The sequence below is a fragment of the Dipodomys merriami genome, unplaced genomic scaffold (genome assembly GCF_024711535.1).
Source record: "Dipodomys merriami isolate MVZ:Mamm:240054 unplaced genomic scaffold, mDipMer1.0.p SCAF_1117, whole genome shotgun sequence".
NCBI lineage: Eukaryota > Metazoa > Chordata > Mammalia > Rodentia > Heteromyidae > Dipodomys > Dipodomys merriami.
The window spans coordinates 132,182-150,217 of NW_027202402.1; the positions used below are offsets into that span (position 1 = coordinate 132,182).

The window sequence follows — 18,036 nt, forward strand, 5'->3', positions numbered from 1 at the left end:
AATTTTAAATTGTCCTTAAGACAAACCTCAGAAAGTTTATGTAGCAAATGGTATGAGTATGACGCAAATGAGTATGTCTTAAAATTGGAGCTTACAAGTACAGCTGGCATAAAATTAAGTTAACTGTGATACACGGAGTCAGGACTGGTGGGAAAAAAATATAGGGGCCTTTGGTACTGTTAATTTTGTTACAATTGGACCTTGTATACTCAACAGACTGTTGTCTTTGGTAAAAGAAAAAAAATCAGTGCAGTCCGTTTATTAGTTCTGAGATCTCAATACCAAGCACTGAGAACAACTGACACCCCACAAGATAATATAGAGACACCCTGAATTTTAAGATTAAAATTAGCCCAGAGAAGAAGTGGGGAATGAAAGATTAAAAATTGACCATTACCATTACTAACTTGCTAACTGCTTATTCTGCTTATGTAAACTTGCTTACGCTAGCACTGACCTTCCCTTCCCAGAAATGAGTTAAGAAGTTTCAGGGACCAGATGCCGGCCCCAGGACAAAGTCAGTGGTTGTAGATAAAGAACAGACATTACGTGTTCCTCAGTTCCCATTTAGAAATTCCCCAGACAGGACCTTGAGATAACGACCACCTGGCAAGACCCCAAGCTAAGCCAAATGTCAACCAATCATAGGCCTGTAACCATGTAACCCCCCCTTAAACCAACCATGAGCCAATTGTTTTACAAAGATTGTTACAAAATTTCCCGCGTGGCAAAGTGATTGTTGGCGTATATGGCGACCTTTAAATGAACCAATCACGTGATGCTTTGTGTTATGCGTTAATCTTGTGGGTTTTTGCCTTTAAAAAGGCTTGTAACCGATGCTTGGGGCTTTCTGACTGACCGGGGCAGAGAATCTGTTTGCACAAACGTCAAATAAACTCCTCTTGCTTATTGCATCTCCCGGCCTGGAGTCTGAGTTTCTGGGGCGCCCGCCCCTTGACGAAAGTATCCTAGGGGACTAGGGTCTTTCAGTCTAATATTCGATGACGGCATATATCTGAGGATGAGCAGAACAGCAATTAAGTCACACAAAAAGAAGGAAACAGAAGAAAAATGAAAAGAATGAAAAAGAAAAAACAAGAAAAAAAGGACCAAAAGGTCAGTAGAGATTTAAACAAAGCACACAGACACACATATACACCTAAAATAAAAAAATAGGAGGGGAGAAAAAAAGATTAATAGAAAACAATTTTTTTTAAAAACTAAAAAACAAAAAGGGTACAACAAAGAGCTTTTTTTGGGGGGGGGCGGGATTAGATGGGAAGATCCTGTATCTCATTGTGTCTGTACAAAGTCTCTTGGTGGAGTCTCTTGTCTGCTTGTGGTGTTTGGTTTGCCTGTGGCTAGATTGGTTTCTTAAGTCAATTTGTTTGAGCAGGCAGATAAATGCTCTGCTTTACCCAGGATTTTGTGATCCTCCTCCCAGGCTAGTTCAATGAGAGGGAGATCTGCTTTGAGTTTCGCACAAGAGGGAGATGGCTGTTTCCTCTCGTTTGAAGAGGCTGTGATGAGGCTAGGTTCTGGGTAGAATTGAGGCCGTTCAGCAAATTGTAGCTTTTCCCTGAAGGGTAGCTTCTGAGACACAGAGCCCAGCCTGGAGCCATTCTCAGGGTTTATGTTTACTGAATTTCACTTGATTGTCTAGGCTGCTGTAGGGAGGGGCAGCCTCTGGCTCTGTTTACCCAGTGAAGAAAGTCACTCCCCTCACGTCAGAGCTTTGTCTGCTTGGGCTGGGTGACTTTTCCCAGGGAGGAGCTGAGCCTGGCAGGTCAGGTCAGGTGCCTGTGACCTCCTAAATGAATCTTTTGTTTTTTTCCAAGGCCTGAGCTGGAGCTAGCTCCTCAGCTGGGCCTTTTCAATATCAAATATGGAGACCTCCGGGGGTGAGGGCGGGAGGGGTGGCCTTCTTTCCTCTGTAACCTGAGAAGGAGTAAGTATGACAGTATTCTACTCACCCTGGAGTCTTGGTTCTTGGGTTATCTCTGGTCTGTGATCTGCAGGATGAAGATACCTGCTACTTGTCAGCTCTTTTTGGTTTTAAGAAGAATCCAGTCACCTGCTGTTTCTGGCACCATTGTCCCAGACTCTGTGTTGTTCGTTTGGCGGCTAGGCTGCTGCCATTGCTGCTGCCACTGCAGCTGCAGCTAATGGCAAGTGCTCAGATCTGTCTCCTTGCCTGGATTTTCCCTCTCTGGCCAAACTCTCTGTACTGTGATGGCACACTTAGTAATTCTCTGGCCTAGGACTCTTCACTGGAACACTACAACTATTTTCTATGTGAGAGCTTGTTTAGCCTCTAGCTCTTTCCTCCTCCAACCTCCCCTAAAGTAATCTGTTGTTGCTTTTTTAAAAAAACTGGTGCCATTGGCTCATGCCTGTAATCATAACAACTCAGGTGACTGAGATGTGATAATCGAGGATTAGTAACAACCTTGGTAAGAAAGTCTGTGAGTCTATTATCTCATTAACTGGTTACCAAGAAACTAAAAGGGGCACTGTGGGCCAAACTAATAGAGTGATAGCCTTGAGCACAAGAGAACAGGGATTTCAACCAGGCCCTCAGTTCAAGCTTCACATATTAAAAAATGTTAAAAACAATTTGCCATCATTTGTAATCTCAGCATCCTCAACTAGTGGTTTATTTAAAGCCAATTTGCATCTCAGTTTGCACGTATTTAGGTGGGGGAACTAAACTTAAATCACAGTTAAAAGAAAAAAAAATGAGCACAAGGGTACAGGTGGCTCACTCCTGTAATCCTACCTTCTCAGGAGGCTGAGAAATGAGGATGGTGGTTCAAAGCCAGCCCTGGGCAGAAAAGTTACCATGAGACTGCTATTTCCAATTAACCATTAAAAAACAAGAAATGGCACTATGGTTTAAACTTGTATGGTAGAGTGCTAACTTTGAGCAAAGAAGCTCTGGGACAGCACCCATGCCCTGTATTCAAGCCCCATGTCTAAAGGAAAAAATAAAGAGTTCAGGGCTGGGAAGGTGGCTAAGTGATAAAGTGCTTGCCTTGCATGTATGAGCCTTTGAGTTCAATTTCTCAGTACCACATAAGCAGAAAATCCAGAAGTGGCACTGTGGTTCAAGTGGTATAGTGATATCCTTGAGGTAAAGAGCTAAGGGACAGTGCCCAGGCCCAGAGTTCAGGACCCATGATTGACAAAAGACAAACAAAAAAAGGGTTCAAATAATTAAATGATGTGTACAATAGACTATACACTAAAGATGAAAGATTAAATTAATAAATTAATAATTGAATTGATCAACATTGTTTCAATTTTTTAGATGGTGAATGTAGCAGAAAAAGTGATAAGAAATAATGATTCATTTCTAACAACTCTTCGATTTTTTAAACTCATTTACTACTTTTAAACAAAAGAAGTATGTAAGAATCACTTTACAGAAAAACAAAATTGTACGTGTATTTTAGCCTGAATTCCACATTTTATAATTTGCCTTTTAGTAAACAATCAGTATCTTTTCATATAAAATACCTGTAATACCTTTATTTAATACTTCACATCTTTCCAGTATTTGGTTAAATCAAAATTCCTCCCTTCCTTCTTTTCTTCCTTCCATTCCTTCATATCCTTTCCTCCTTTCAATACTAGCAATTAAACTCAGGGCTTCATGTATTTTAGGTAGGTGCTCTACAAAGTGAACTATACACCTGCTCTTTTCGCTTTAGTCACTTTTGTTTTTGTTGGTCATGTGACTTGAACTCTGCGCCTGGACACTGTCCCTGCACTCTTCAACTCAAGATGAATGTTCTACTGTTTGAGCCACAGTGCCACTTCTGGTTTTCTAGTGGTTTATTGAGATAGGAGTCTCACACACTTTGCTACCTAGATTGGCTTTGAACTGGGATCTTCAGATCTCAGCCTCCTGAATAGCTAAGATTACAGGCATGAGCCACCTGAGCTCAGCTCTGCTTGAGCCATTTTTATGACAGGGTTTTCTGTTTATGACCAGGCTCGCATGGACCACAATCCCTCAATGACAGGGAGGGTTGTGTGTAGCAAGTCAGATACAGTGGGGAAACAACTTTCTCTGCCCATCACGGGGAGAATTTTGGAGGATTGTATTAGAAATTTCTAGAAATGGGTTGTGAGGAGCATCCTGCTTCCAGGAGTCTCTTCCCACTTCCCAACATTCTAGTCATGCCAGAAAGGGTCTGTTGTAGAAGGCTCAGGATGGAGAGGGCGGACTCTCATTTTCCTTTCAACAATTTGCCAACAGCATCGATTTTTCCATCTTAACTATTTGGATGGACGTCTACCATGATGATTTTTGAGCACAAGAAATTTGACATGCTGAAAAAACTTACAAAGTATGACAAGCTCAACATGCCCTCTTCAGAATTGCTGTCCTGCTTACATATCCTTCTGGACCAGCTGGAGCAAAGCATGACCCGTGAGACCAAGAAAAAGAGTAAGTAGTCCTTGTTTAGATGCCTTAGAGCTTGTGAGTAGGGATGGAACCTAGGTATCAAGGGATGGGCCTGCTTGTCCAAGAACCCTTTGTACTACCCAGCTTGGCAAAATGTCCTTTTATGGATGTTCTATGCCGAGTAATGTCTATTCCCTTTTTAAAAGAACTTGGACATAACCACTCATTAGAAACACCCTACCTTCTCATCAGTGTTCAGTCCAAACTCAAGTTCTACAGCTTCTCCTGTTAAATCCTCATAGAAGTTTAGTCACACTTTAACTTCTAGAGTCTACTCTAAGACTCCTGTACCTATGTTTGTGTCACTGTAGAGAACTTTCTGCTGAATTCCAGCTAAAGAACCCATCAGTGATGTCGCCTATGGTGACTGATGGAGATTGGAAGCCAACACTGGACTCCAGAAAGCATGTGAACATAGAGGATTTTTCAATGTGTAGAAAGGCTCAAGTAGTTTTGAGTCCTGTAGACATCCCATTGGTTCTGAACTCCACATGTGATATAGGTGTACATTCACATACCACCAAGTAAGAAGATGGTCCAGAATATCTTCCATTGATGTTCACAATTCACCTAGATCACATCCAAACCAGTAAAAAAGTATTGGTCTTGGAGTGCAGGGTAAATATGTGCTAATGGAAAATGACCCCAGTCATAAGTTAGGTTCAAAGTCTAGATTCAGTTGAGGAAAGGGATTCTGTCCTCACAGAATATCCAGAACAATCTGTCCTGCTGCTGGAGATCCAATTTCCAATTGAGAAATAAGAATCTGTCCCTCCCTAGACTCAGGAAGAAAATACTGCCTTTAATGAGGAAGTAGATCCCTTTGAGGAGTCTGAGGCAGAATTTGTGTCTGAAGGCAACTTAGAAGACAATCCAGATTTAGAGATTGCTTCCCCTCTTCTTTAGAAAATCTTTATGTTTCTTTTTGGTCCTGATTGTTGTAAAATGATCATTCTACTTATTTTTCTAACGTTATTAAAATGTCAATGTTTATGTTATATTATACAATTCATGAGTCTTAAATGTGTTTTTTTTTCACCTACAATGTAAAGCACCATGCACATGTGTTCTGTGTGTGGGAAAATACAGAGTAACTGCAGGCTGAACAAGGGAGCCTACTGGATATAAAGGGATCAGTTAAGTGCACAGGGAGTTGCAAGGAAGCCAGACCATGCCTGCATGGGGTGATAAGGTGGTTACAAAAGCTTTAGGACATACCAGATCAGATTATCTAGAAAGCTGTTCTGTCAATTGGGACAAATGCTACAATACTTATAGTGGTATGTGGGACTTTCTTCCCACAGTGAGTTCAAGTCTGTATACATATTCATTGTGGTTTGGGAAATATTGAAGAAAAATTTGGCTCCATTAGCATAAAAAATCTACTTAGGGCTGAATATATTTGACAAAATACATAGGAAATATCGACACTGGAAAGTATAAGCCATCATCAATAGAAGAAAGAAGGCTTACATAAATGGACAAACACAAAATCAGGAAGCAATTAAATCAGATATATGGAAATACATGCTATATTCATTACATTTTATATAGTATTTTATATGATGTATAAGATCGAATACGATTTTTCATACTACAAGGGCTTTTAACATTTTCAATCGTAAGTATTTTTTCACATAATATTAGTGTAAATCATTATTGGGGAAAGTGGTAATATAACTTTCATTATAGTTATATGAATATATATTTTTGTGTTTCTAGATATAACACTGATTATAAATAGATGAATAAATATAAACATATATTTGTATATCTGTCTATGAGTTGAATATAATGAAACCGGCTACACGATATATAAAAAGGCAGTTATGAGTTAGTATATGAGACTCAGGCCTGTAATCCTAGTAATGTGAGAAGCTGGGTTCTGTGTTTTTATTTCTCTTACCCCCATGCCATTAGATTTTCAGAGGAGACCTGGTCCCTCGAGTGTAGCCAAGGGACACATATGCAGTAGGATCACTCTCTGTGACCCCAGAGGAAAGTCAGTAGAAATCAGGACAAGTCTCTTATGCTATGACATTCTACTTAGTTTCTGTGCCAAGATGGCCATCTGTAGAACATCAGATGGAAAGTTGGTATTCCCTCCCAAAATGTTTTTGACTATCCTGAAATAAACCTTATTTCCCTTTCCAAGCTTCAAACACATAGAAATATGCCCAGGGCTCAAGAGAGATGGACAAAGACTTACAAATACATAAAATTATATACTTTTTGGGGGGGGGGTCCGGTTGTCAGCTTTGACTCTGGGCCTGGGAGCTATCCCTCAGCTCTTCAGCTCAAGGCTAGCGCTCTACCACTTGAGCCACAGTGCCACTTCAGGCTTATTTTCTTTTTGCTTATGAGATGCTGAGGAATCAAACCCAAGGCCTCATGCATGCAAGGCAAGCACTCTACCACTGAGCCACCTTCCCAGCCCCCAAATTATATACTTTGTTTCAGTAATTCAATGACAAATCATCAAAGGCATATCTTGAATTTTTCTTTTTTTAATGGAAATGGGAATATACACTGAGTGCATCAGGGAGTAGGTGATAGTTTGGATGCTGAATTGTGGAATACACTCCTGAGCATGGGAAACACTTGTCTTGGCAACTTGTATGGGGATGCGTCTCTTCACACAGCTTCACAAAACAGTTCCCCTAACTTGTATTATGTCATACCCATCTTTCCATAGCAGCAAATAGATGTCAAGCACTGATCTTGCTCTGAGGTGGACTCAACAACACAGAAAGGCACAAAGAATGAGAGGGATGACTGCTACCCACCAGACATCAGCTTCAAGAGCTGTCCTGACCAGAAGCTAGGATAAATTGAGCTGGAAAAGGCTGATCCCCATGCAAGGCTCCTGAGCACTAAGGACCAGGCACTATTATAGGTGTTGGAGAAACAAGTGAATGTGGCTCTCTCCTCATCAATTTCATGCTGAAAAGAAAACCAGAAATCATAATGAAAATTTCTATAAATCAGAGACATGACATTGGTAGTTTTGTGGCAACAACTTCACAGCAGGTATGTGAGGAGATATCCCTGAGGAGGAGACAGTTAACCTGAGAGCCATCATCCATGCAATTCAGGTAATCCAGGCAGTAAGAAAAGCAAGTACATCCCTCAGTGATGGGAAAGGACCTAACTTGCTTCAGAAAAGGAAAACATCACTGACGTGCTTGCTTGTGAAGTAAGAAAAAAAGGTACAATGAAGAAAAAACGATATTGGATGCTATAGGTTACAAGAAGAAAAATTCTGATGTTATTCTAAATCTGACATGACCCACTGGAACCAAAGTTCTCAAATAGTAGCTAGACACGCCTGATTCACCTAGTGAATACTTTTAAAATGTGATTCTAGCCAGGCTCTGGTGGCTCACAACTGGAATGCTAGCTACTCGGGAGGTTGATACCTGAAGATCAGGTTTGAAGCAAGCCCAAAGCAGAAATTTGGAAAGACTGATCTCCAATTAACCAATAAAATTATGGACATGAAGCTGTGGTTCAACTGGTAGAGCACTAGCCTTGAGAAAAAATTAAGGGAGAGCACCCAGGTTCTAGGTTCAAATCCCTGGACTTCACAAAACAAAGAAGTCAACAAATAAAATTTGATGCTCAGTTGATCATCACTTACCATTCTACTACAATGTATTTGTTATGAGCCTAGGATGTTACATCCTTAGCAAATGCTCTCCCCTCATATTCTGCTTCATTACCAGTATTCAAACCCCTGGCATTACCAAAGACTCCTCCCAGTTAGCACAGCAGTCTACCACTGGGATTTAATAGATATATTTTTATTAATCATAATCTATCCACACACATCAAATGAGTAGTAGCCACATTCCACTATTCTGAATGTTTTTGCTCCACCTTTGAGTTAATAAGCCTTACCATTAAAAACTATAGAATACTTATCAAGTTAATTAAACAGTCATCATTCTTCCACCAAATCGTGAAACCTAAGTTATGTGGTTTTTTTGTTTCTTTGATGTTGTGCCCTGTATCTTGTATATACATTTCTCTAGCTTTGGGAGGTGAAGGGTAAAAACCAAATGCTTAACTAGGGAGAGGCCAATTTTAACAATGAGATCAAAACACTATGTTCAAAAACGAACTTTACAATTTAGGCAGAGAGTGGGAAGGGGGGATGGAAAGTAGTTGTGGAGGTGGAAGGGTAGGGATGGTAGGGGGAAAACAAAGGAGGAGGTAACAATGCTTGAGAGGAAATAAACTCATTACTTACCTTATGTAACTGTAACCCCTTTGTACATTATTTTTACAATAAAAAAACGTATTAAAAAGATGAAAAGACCACATAAATAAAACCGCATACTTACAATCATCTGATATTCGACAAAAGAGCGAAAGATGTAGTGTGGAAAAAACATAGCCTTAGCGGGTGCCTGTGGCTCATGCCATTAATACTAGCTACTCAGAAGGCTGAGATCTGAGGATGGTTGTTGAAAGACAGCAGGGCCAGGGAAGTCCATGAGACTCTTTGCTCCAGTAAACCACAAGAAAATGGGAAGTGGAAAGATGGTTCAAGTACTAGCCTGGAGATGAAATGCTGAAGGGTAGCTCCGAGGCCCAGAGTTCAAGCCCCACTACCCCCCCCCACACACACACACACATCATAGCCTTTTCAAGTATTGATGTTGGGAAAACTGGACATTTATAGGCAGAAAACTAGAAGTGGATCTCTGCTTGCACTAACATCAACTCAAAATGGATTACATTAAAATCAGCCAAACTACTATAAGACAGAATAAGGATGACATTAGAATTTATAGGTGCTGAGGTGCGAGCTGGGCAGCTGCATGCCGAGCACAGGTAGTTGCGCTCCAGTTCCCACAATCTTGCACCATGTGCCTCGACCCGGTAATCCCTTACTCCAGTTGGCCCCTGCGCAGGCGCCATGCCCCGTGCTCGGGGCAGCTCTGCTTACCGCCTTGGCCCTGCTCCGCCGGCCACCTGTGACGTTGGCCCCTTCGTGCGTTGTAAGCCCTGTGAAGTGAATGGAGTGGCCCAGTGCGCGCCTCCACCTGCCGCACCCGCCTGCGGCATGGGGGAGGCTGGGAGTGTACCCCACACCTCACAGGCCTCACCAGTAATGGAGTAATCGCTCTGGAGACAACAACAACAACAACAACTAAATGTTTTCTAATTTAACTCCTAGTTTGGGGTTGAGGATAATAAGCTATTTAAAGGCAAAAGTTTATTTTCACCCCTCATCTTTATTCTTGACCTAACAAAACTATGGTGTTTAATGTTATCTAAACAGGAAAAATGAACAGCTGTTGAGAGAGCCTCATAGGGACACTGGGAACACATAGAGAATAACTTGTGTTTGTTGAACTTGGAGTCCAACTTATACTTTATAATTCAGACATATATGCAGAGAGAGATATATGTTCTCAAAGGTTAACATTGTATACAGCATAGCCCAACCATAGTAGGATCCATACTAGATAATCCTAGATAGTGTTATAGGTACTAGAAGGTGTAAGTATGGCCGTGATCAGGAGAGGACACTCAGTTCAGGCTGGCCTTTTCTCTCCCCAAGGCCAAACCCATGGCAGTGTTGGGTGTGTGGCAATTGTCCTGCCCTACACTGCAGAGAGCTCTCCTTAAGAACAAAAAGAGGACTCAAAATTGTCTGCCTACCTATTACGAGATTTCCTTTATTTTTTTAACTTTTTTTGGGGGGGGAAAGTATTTTTGAAAAGTTTTGTCTTGCAACGTATTTATAAAAGTAAATAAAATTTTTACCATTAAAGTAATAATTAAAAAAAAGAACTTATAGGTACTGGCAGGAACTTCCTGAATAGAATTCCAGGGGCATAACAGATAGGAGAGAGACCCAACAAATGGGACTACATCAAAGGAAAAAACCTACACAGGCTAGGGACATAGCCACTAAACTAAAAAGACAGCCAACAAATTGGGAAAAGATATTTACCTGCAATACATCAGACAAAGGGCTAATTTTCAATGTATACATGGATTTCAGGAAACTACACCACCCAAAACAAATAAACCAATCATCAAGTGGGCAGAGGAGCTAAGGAGAGACTTCTCAGAAGAAGAGGTAAGAATGGCAAAAAAACGTATCAGGAAAGGTTCATCATCCCTGGCCATAAAGAAAATAAATATCAAAGTAATCCTGAGATACCATCTTATCCAAATATCTTGAATTCAGACAACAAATGTTGGTGGGGAAGTGGAGAAAATAGAAAATGGCAAGGACATTTGCACAACCATGTTCCTTGCTGCTCAATTCACAGTGACAAGAAATGTCCACAACCCAGATGCCCCACAATAAATGAATGGAACCAATAATTATGCTATCTATATACAATGTAATTTTACAGAGCCATTAGAAAGGATAAAATAATGAAATTTGCAGGGAAACGGAGGACACTAGAATAAATCATATTAAGAAAGTTAACCACATCAAATTGACAAATGGTACATTTTCCCCTAATATGTGGAAGAAAGGTTTAAAACACAATGGGATATGATATACTGTACAGGACTCTAGGCATCATATACAGTAAGAACAGAAGAGGAAGCCTTTGGCGAAAATCACCAAGTTGTAATACTCAAGCACCTTTTCTATATAATACTCTCTCTCTCCTCTCTCTCTCTCTCTCTCTCTCTCTCTCTCTCTCTCTCTCTCTCTCTCTCTCTCTCTCTGTCTGTCTCCCTGTCTCTCTCTGTCTGTCTCCCTGTCTCTCTCTCTCTGTCTCCCTATCTCTCTCTCTCTCTCTCTCTCTCTCTCTCTCTCTCTCTCTCTCTCTCTCTCTCTCTCTGTCTCCCTCTCTCTCTCTCTCTCTCTCTCTCTCTCTCTCTCTCTCTATATATATATATATATATATATATATATATATTGCAATAAGAAAACAAAGGGACTTTTCTTAATTTGTCTTTTCATTTTCTGATGAGTCTGTATTCTTCACCTAATATACAGGAAAAATCGGGGAAGGACACAGAATATTGCAGCAGCAGAGCCCTCTGGCTCTACTGGACATTTATGAAAGTGAACCATGCAAGTCGAGGGCCAAGATGGGAGAGAGGGTATGGAAGAGAATGGGGGAACAGATGAGATTATGTAAAAGGAAGGAAATGTAGTAGTTACCTGACATACAGAAAGGTAACCCTGCTCTACATCACCGCTAAAACAATTTTTTTAAAAAGAAGAGATTTCCCAAATGAGAACATATGAGAATAGGAAAATACAGAGCAGAGCAGATAATTCTTTTTTTATGTCCTTGGTACTTGATAGTTTCAATCGATAGCTAATGTCCTACCAACTAAGTTATACCTCTAAACCCAAAAGTCCTTACAATATTAAAATTTTTCATTGATTTCTTCATATTTTCTATTTGCTTTTGGGTTTGTGTGTGTGTGTTTGTGTGTGTGTTTGTGTGTGTGTTTGTGTGTGTGTGTTTGTGTGTGTGTGTGTGTAAGAAATGGAGTTTGATTGCAGGATCTAGGTACTATCCTTGAGCTTCTTTTTTGCTCAAGAGTACACTCTACCACTTGAGCCAAAGCTTCACTTCTGGATTTTTTTGAACAGTTTATGGGAGATAAAAGATTCACAGAGACGTTTTTGCACCACTAGATTCAAATCATCATCTTCAGATCTCAGCCTCTGGAGTAGGTAGTATTATAGGCATAAGTCAAAGCTTCTGGCATATGAATTGTTGTCCCTTTTTTAAAAAGCTGGTGCCAGTGGCTCATGCCTGTAATCATAGCACCACAGGAGGCTGAGATCTGATAATTGAGGTTTAAAGACAACCTGGGTAAGAAAGTCTGTGAGACTAATATCTCATAAACTGGTTAGCAAGAAAACAGAAGCGGCACTGGTTCAAACTGGTAGAGTGATAGCCTTGAGCACAAAAGAACAGGGACTGCCCCCAGACCCTGAGTTCAAGGCCCACATATAAAAAAATGTAAAAAATATTGCAATCGCTTGTAATCTCAACATCCTCAATTGGTGGTTCATTTAACGTTAATTTGCATCTCACTTTGTATGTATTTGAGGGGGAACTAAACATATAACACTTTTTTAAAAAATGAGAAGCTGGGTTCAGGAGGCTTATACCTGTAATCCTACCATTTCAGGAGGCTGAGAAATGAATATGGTGTTTTAAAGACAGCCTGGGCCAAAAAGTTCCAATGAGACTGCTATTTACAATTAACCACTAAAAACAAGAAATGGCACTGTGGTTTAAACTGGCATGCTAGAGTACTAGCATTGAGCAGAGGAGTTCGGGGACAATACTAATGCCCTGTGTTCAAGTCCCATGTCTGAAGGAAAAATAGAGATCAGGGCTCGGAAGTTGTCTCAGTACTAGAGTGCTTGCCTTGCATGTTGAATCTTTGGGTTCAATTCCTCAGTACCACATAAGCAGAAAAACCCAGAAGTGGCTCTATGGCTCAAGTGGTAGAGTGCTAGCCTTGAGGTGAAGAGCTAAGGGACAGTGCCCAGGCCAGAGTTCAAGATCCATGATGGACAAAAAACAAACAAACGAAAAGAGTTCAAACATTTAAATGATGTGCACAATAGACTATACACTAAATATGAAAGATTAAATTAATGAATTAATAATTAAAATGATCAACATTGTTTGGATTTTGTAAGTGGTGAATATAGCAGAAAAAGTGAAAAGAAATAATGATTCATTTCTAACCACCCATATTGTTTTAAACTCATTTACTACTGTTAAACTAAAGGGGCACATAAGTATCATTTTACAGAAAAACAAAAGTTGTATCTGTATTTCAGCCTTAATTCCACATTTTATAATTTCCTTTTAGTAAACAATCAGTATCTTTTCATATAAAATACCTGTAATCTCTTTATTTAATACTTATCATTCTAGTATTTGATTATATCATAATTCCTCCCTTACTTCTTTGATTCATATCCTTTCCTCCTTTCTATACTAGCAGTTAAATTAAGGGCTTCTTGCACTTATGGTAGGTCCCTCTAAAAGTTGAGCCACACACCTCTCTTTTTGCTTTAGTCACTTTTGTTTTTGTTTTTCATGTGTCTTGAACTCTGGGCCTGGAGACAGTCCTTGCACTCTTAAGCTCAAGGCAAGTGCTCTACTGATTGAGCCACAGTGCCACTTCTGATTTTCTGGTGGTTTAATGGAGATAAGAGTCTCACAGACTTTTCTGCCTAGACTGGCTTTGAACTGTGTTCTTCAGATCTGAACTTCCTGAGTAGTTTCCTGGCATGAGCCACCTGAGCCCAGCTCTGCTGTAGACTTATTTTTTTTTGGGGGGGGGGCTGAACTCTGGGCCTCGCCACAGTCCCTCAGCTCTTCAGCTCAAGGCTAGCACTCTACCACTTGAGCCACAATTCCACTTCCGGCTTTTTTTTATTCTGCTTATGTGGTGCTGAGGAATTGAACACAAGGCCTCATGCATGTAAGGCAAGCGCTCTACCACTGACCCACCTTCCCAGCCCTGCTTTATCCATTTTTATGGCAGGGTTTTCTGTTTATGACCATGCTAGCATGGTCCACAATTCTTCTTTTACATTTTCTGAGTAGATGAAATATAAAGCACAATGCATTGGGTTCAGATATTGATTTATATCCAATATTGTGAATGTTTCCCTGGGCTAGCCTCAAATCATAATCCTCTCTGTATCAGTAAAGACCCAGCAGCTAGCATTACAAGTATGAGCTACCATGCGTGGCTCAAATTTCGGACAACTAAAACATATAAACAAAGTTTTAATAATTTTAAATACTGAATTTGAGGACAATGAGTGCTTTTAATTGCCTAGTTTCAAATTTCACCAAAAATCCCAAATATTAACTTTTGATTTCCTAGATGAAATAAGCATATAAACTTTAAAAATCAATTAACTATTTAAAGAAAAAAGCTAGGGCTAGGAGGGTGGCTCAGCGGTAGAGCGCTTGCCTTGCATGCATGATGCCCTGGGTTCAATTCCTCAGCACCACATAAGCCAAAAGAAAAAAGCCAGAAGTGGCACTGTGGCTCAAGTGGTAGAGTGCTAGCCTTGAGCTGAAGAGCTGAGGGACAGTGCCCAGGCTCAGAGTTCAGGCCCCACGACTGGACCCCCCCCCAAAAAAAAAGCTAAATAATAATCATCCTTACCACTGTAACTTTGGACTTAACAACTTGTCAAACTTTGTTTACATCATAGTTAGTTTTTATGGGTAATATATTCCATAAACGGATCATGCCACCCCCAATGTCGATGGCCAAACAGCCTATATGCACAGGAGTGAAAGCCAGGCTGAAGGCCATCACACCAAGGGAAGGCAGGGTCCAGCAATATTGTAGGTGGCAATGTCCTAACCTATGACCTGAAGCATTAGGGCAGCTTAAACAGAGCTTTTTCCATAGGAATGATACTTTAATTATTAAGCCATACCTCTTCTTCTGGGTTTATCACTGCTTAATTGAGACAAGTCTCATGGACTTTTTTGCTTGGGCTGGTATGAAATCATGATCCTCAAATCTCAGCTTCCTATGCAGGGAGGATAATAGGCAGGATCCACCTATGTCTAGAGTACTTATTCCTTTAATAAAAATAAAAATGGCTATAGCATGGTTTAACAGAGAGCTTGAATCCTTTCCTGAGCCTTAGAGATTTTCTGACTAGAAGCAGAAAGGCAAACTGACATGTGGGAAACTGAATCTTCCTTAGGAAACCATTTTTCAGAAAAGTCTGTGGCTCATCAATTTGGCTTCTCACCAGCTATTCAAATAGGACTCACAAAATTTACATTCAACTTTCCACTGAAGTAGTGGGTATCCATTGCATGCTCTGCAGCATCATAAATCACTTGATGGTGAGATAAAATCCCTCTTTTCAATAGGAAACGCTCAATAAATTTTGTTTTTTGAATATTCATAAACCCTAGGAGATGGGAAATACCAGTATCCAATTGCATTTCCTTCTTTCTTTCCTTCTTTCTTTCCTTTTTTCTTTTCTTCTTTCTTTCCTTCTTTCTTTCCTTCTTTCTTTCTTTCTTTCTTTCTTTCTTTCTTTCTTTCTTTCTTTCTTTCTTTCTTTCTTTCTTTCTTCCTTTCTTCCTTTCTTTCTTTCTTTCTTTCTTTTTTTCTGGTACATTGTGGGACTTGAACTCAGGGCCTGTTCCTGATCCACTTTCTAGCACTCTACCACTTGAACCACAGCTTCACTTCTGATTTTGTTTTTGTTTAGTTGGTCATGGAGTTTGTTGTTGTTGTTCATGGGGCCTGAACACTGGGACTGGGTGCTGTGTCTCATCTCTTCAGGTTAGGACTAGCACTCTACCATTTGAGCCATAGTGCCACTTCTTGCTTTTTCTGCTTATGTGGTGCTGAGAATTCGAATCTAGGGCCTCATGCATGCAAGGCAAGCCTGCTTGGGCTGAGCCACCTTCTCAACCCACTTCTGGTTTTTGAGGGATTAATTGGAACTAAGAATCTCATAGGGCCTGTTCTGCCGGGGCTGGCTTTGAAACACAATCCTTCCCTCTCAGTTTCCTGAGTAAGATTATAGGCATGAGTTACCTGTCCCTGGCTCCATTCACATAAGTACAAAAGTGAATAAAGCTCAGTGTTATAGTGCCTTCCACTTTAACCAAAAGCCAGTAAGTAGCCAAAATTGAATTTGAATTTATTTGAATCTGAGTCTATATCTTTTACTTTTTATTTTTTTGTTCCGATCGTGGAGCCTGAACTCTGGGCCTGGGCGCTGTCCCTTAGCTCTTCAGTTCAAGGCTAGCAATCTACCACTTGAGCCACAGTGCCACTTCTGGCTTTTTCTTTTTGCTTATGTGGTGCTGAGGAATCGAACCCAGGTCCTCAGGCATGCAAGGCAAGCATTCTACCACTGATCCACCTTCCCAGTCCCTGAGTCTATACTCTTAACAACCAGGCTGTAAGTAATTTGATCTTGGCACAAGTCTGTTAGTAGATATAGAACACAGAATGGGCATTTTCAAAAATCATCATTCCTAGGATTTAAAAGACAATCAGTAATATTAATATTCCCAACCCAGCATTTTTACAAGTCAGTGAACACTGAAGACATTGGCAACTCTTTTATTAAGTGACTAGCAAGTGGCACCTGGTAACTGAAGACATTAATGGTTCATAGTATACATTCTGTGAATTACAACTTATTGAGTTTGCTACTGTAGCTGCAGCAGGTGCAATACCAGTTGGAAAAGGACAGCGGCATCCATGGCTCGAGCCCTATGACCTCCTGAGTGCACCGTGGAACCAAGCAGGCCTTCACAAAAGGCAGGAGAGAAGGCTGGATGGACACTGAAATGTGCCTTCCTCCTCAGGGGGCTGCCATGTTTCTCAAGGCTCCTTTGGTGTGGCATGAGACCATCACCTCACTTCTGCTTCCTGGCTGGAATGTTTGGCCCATGCCTGTGTCACCTCACTCCTGCTTCTGGTCAGGGTGAGTGGAGGCTACATGCTTGCACCACCACACTCCTGCTTCTGGTCTGGTTGAGTAGTTGTTGTGTGTCTGTTTCACCTCACTCCTGCTTCCCCTCCTGGAGAAGAGGGAGTAAATGGGGTAAGTGGGGGCCGCATGCCTCTATCACCTCACTCCTCCTTCTAGTTTGAGTGAGTGGGGGCCTCATGTTTGTGTTACCTTACTCCTGCTTCTGGTCTGGATGAGTGGGGCCATGTGTCCATGTCACCACACTCCCCTTTCCACTCTAGGTGAGTAGGGGCCACTTGCCTGTACAACCTCACTCCTGCTTCTGGTCTGCGTGAGTCAGTCTTGGCTCAGAGCTACTTCATCCTTCCAGATGCTGTTTACCAGCAGGGATTGCAGCCCCAGCCAGAGGTTAGGCTTTTCTAATTCCATAGCATAGCAGGACATTAAGGGATTAGGGTGGCACCTTGCTAGGTTTGAGAACTCTTTTATAAAATTGTGTGTGTGTGTGTGTGTGCACGCACATTCACATGCATATGCCTGTGCACTTGTCTTGGGGTTTGAACTCAGGGCCTGAGGTCTATCCCAGGGATATTTGATCAAGGTAGAGCTCTACTTTTTGAGCCATAGCTCAACATACAGATGTTTTTGTGGATAAGTGGCACTAAAAGTCTCCAAGATTTTGCTGTCTGGGCTGGCTTTGAACCACTATCCTCAGATCTCAGACTTTTCAGTAGCCAGGATGTGTAGGTGTGAGCTACTGGAAACTCTCTATTTGCTCAATTTCCATCCAGAGATAAATGTGCGTGGCAAGCGGTCTGGAGGAAAAAGAGTTGAACTCTTTCAATTAGCAGTGGTGAAAATACTCAGGTTCTGGCTTAGCGTTGGTGGACCAGGCCTGTAATCCTACCAATTCAGGAAGCTGAAATCTGAGAGTTGCAGTTAGAAATCAGCGTGTGGAAGACTGAGTTCTTAAGACTCTTTATCTCCAATGAACTACCACAAAACCAGAAGTGGATCTGTAGCTCCAAGTTGTAGAGAATCAACCTTGAGTGTAAAAAGCTCAGGGACAGCACTCAGGTTGTGATATCAAGTACAGTGACAACAAAAACAAAACAAC

The 18,036-nt window shown here is 41.0% G+C and overlaps 1 long non-coding RNA gene across 1 annotated transcript; it reads left to right on the top strand.

The window, feature by feature from the left end:
• The first annotated feature begins 931 nt into the window (after window positions 1-931).
• On the top strand, window positions 932-7,555 carry LOC138822526 (uncharacterized). The gene is made up of 3 exons (XR_011370538.1): window positions 932-1,116; window positions 4,265-4,456; window positions 7,170-7,555. It is a non-coding gene; the product is annotated as an uncharacterized lncRNA (long non-coding RNA).
• Window positions 7,556-18,036: the final 10,481 nt, after the last annotated feature.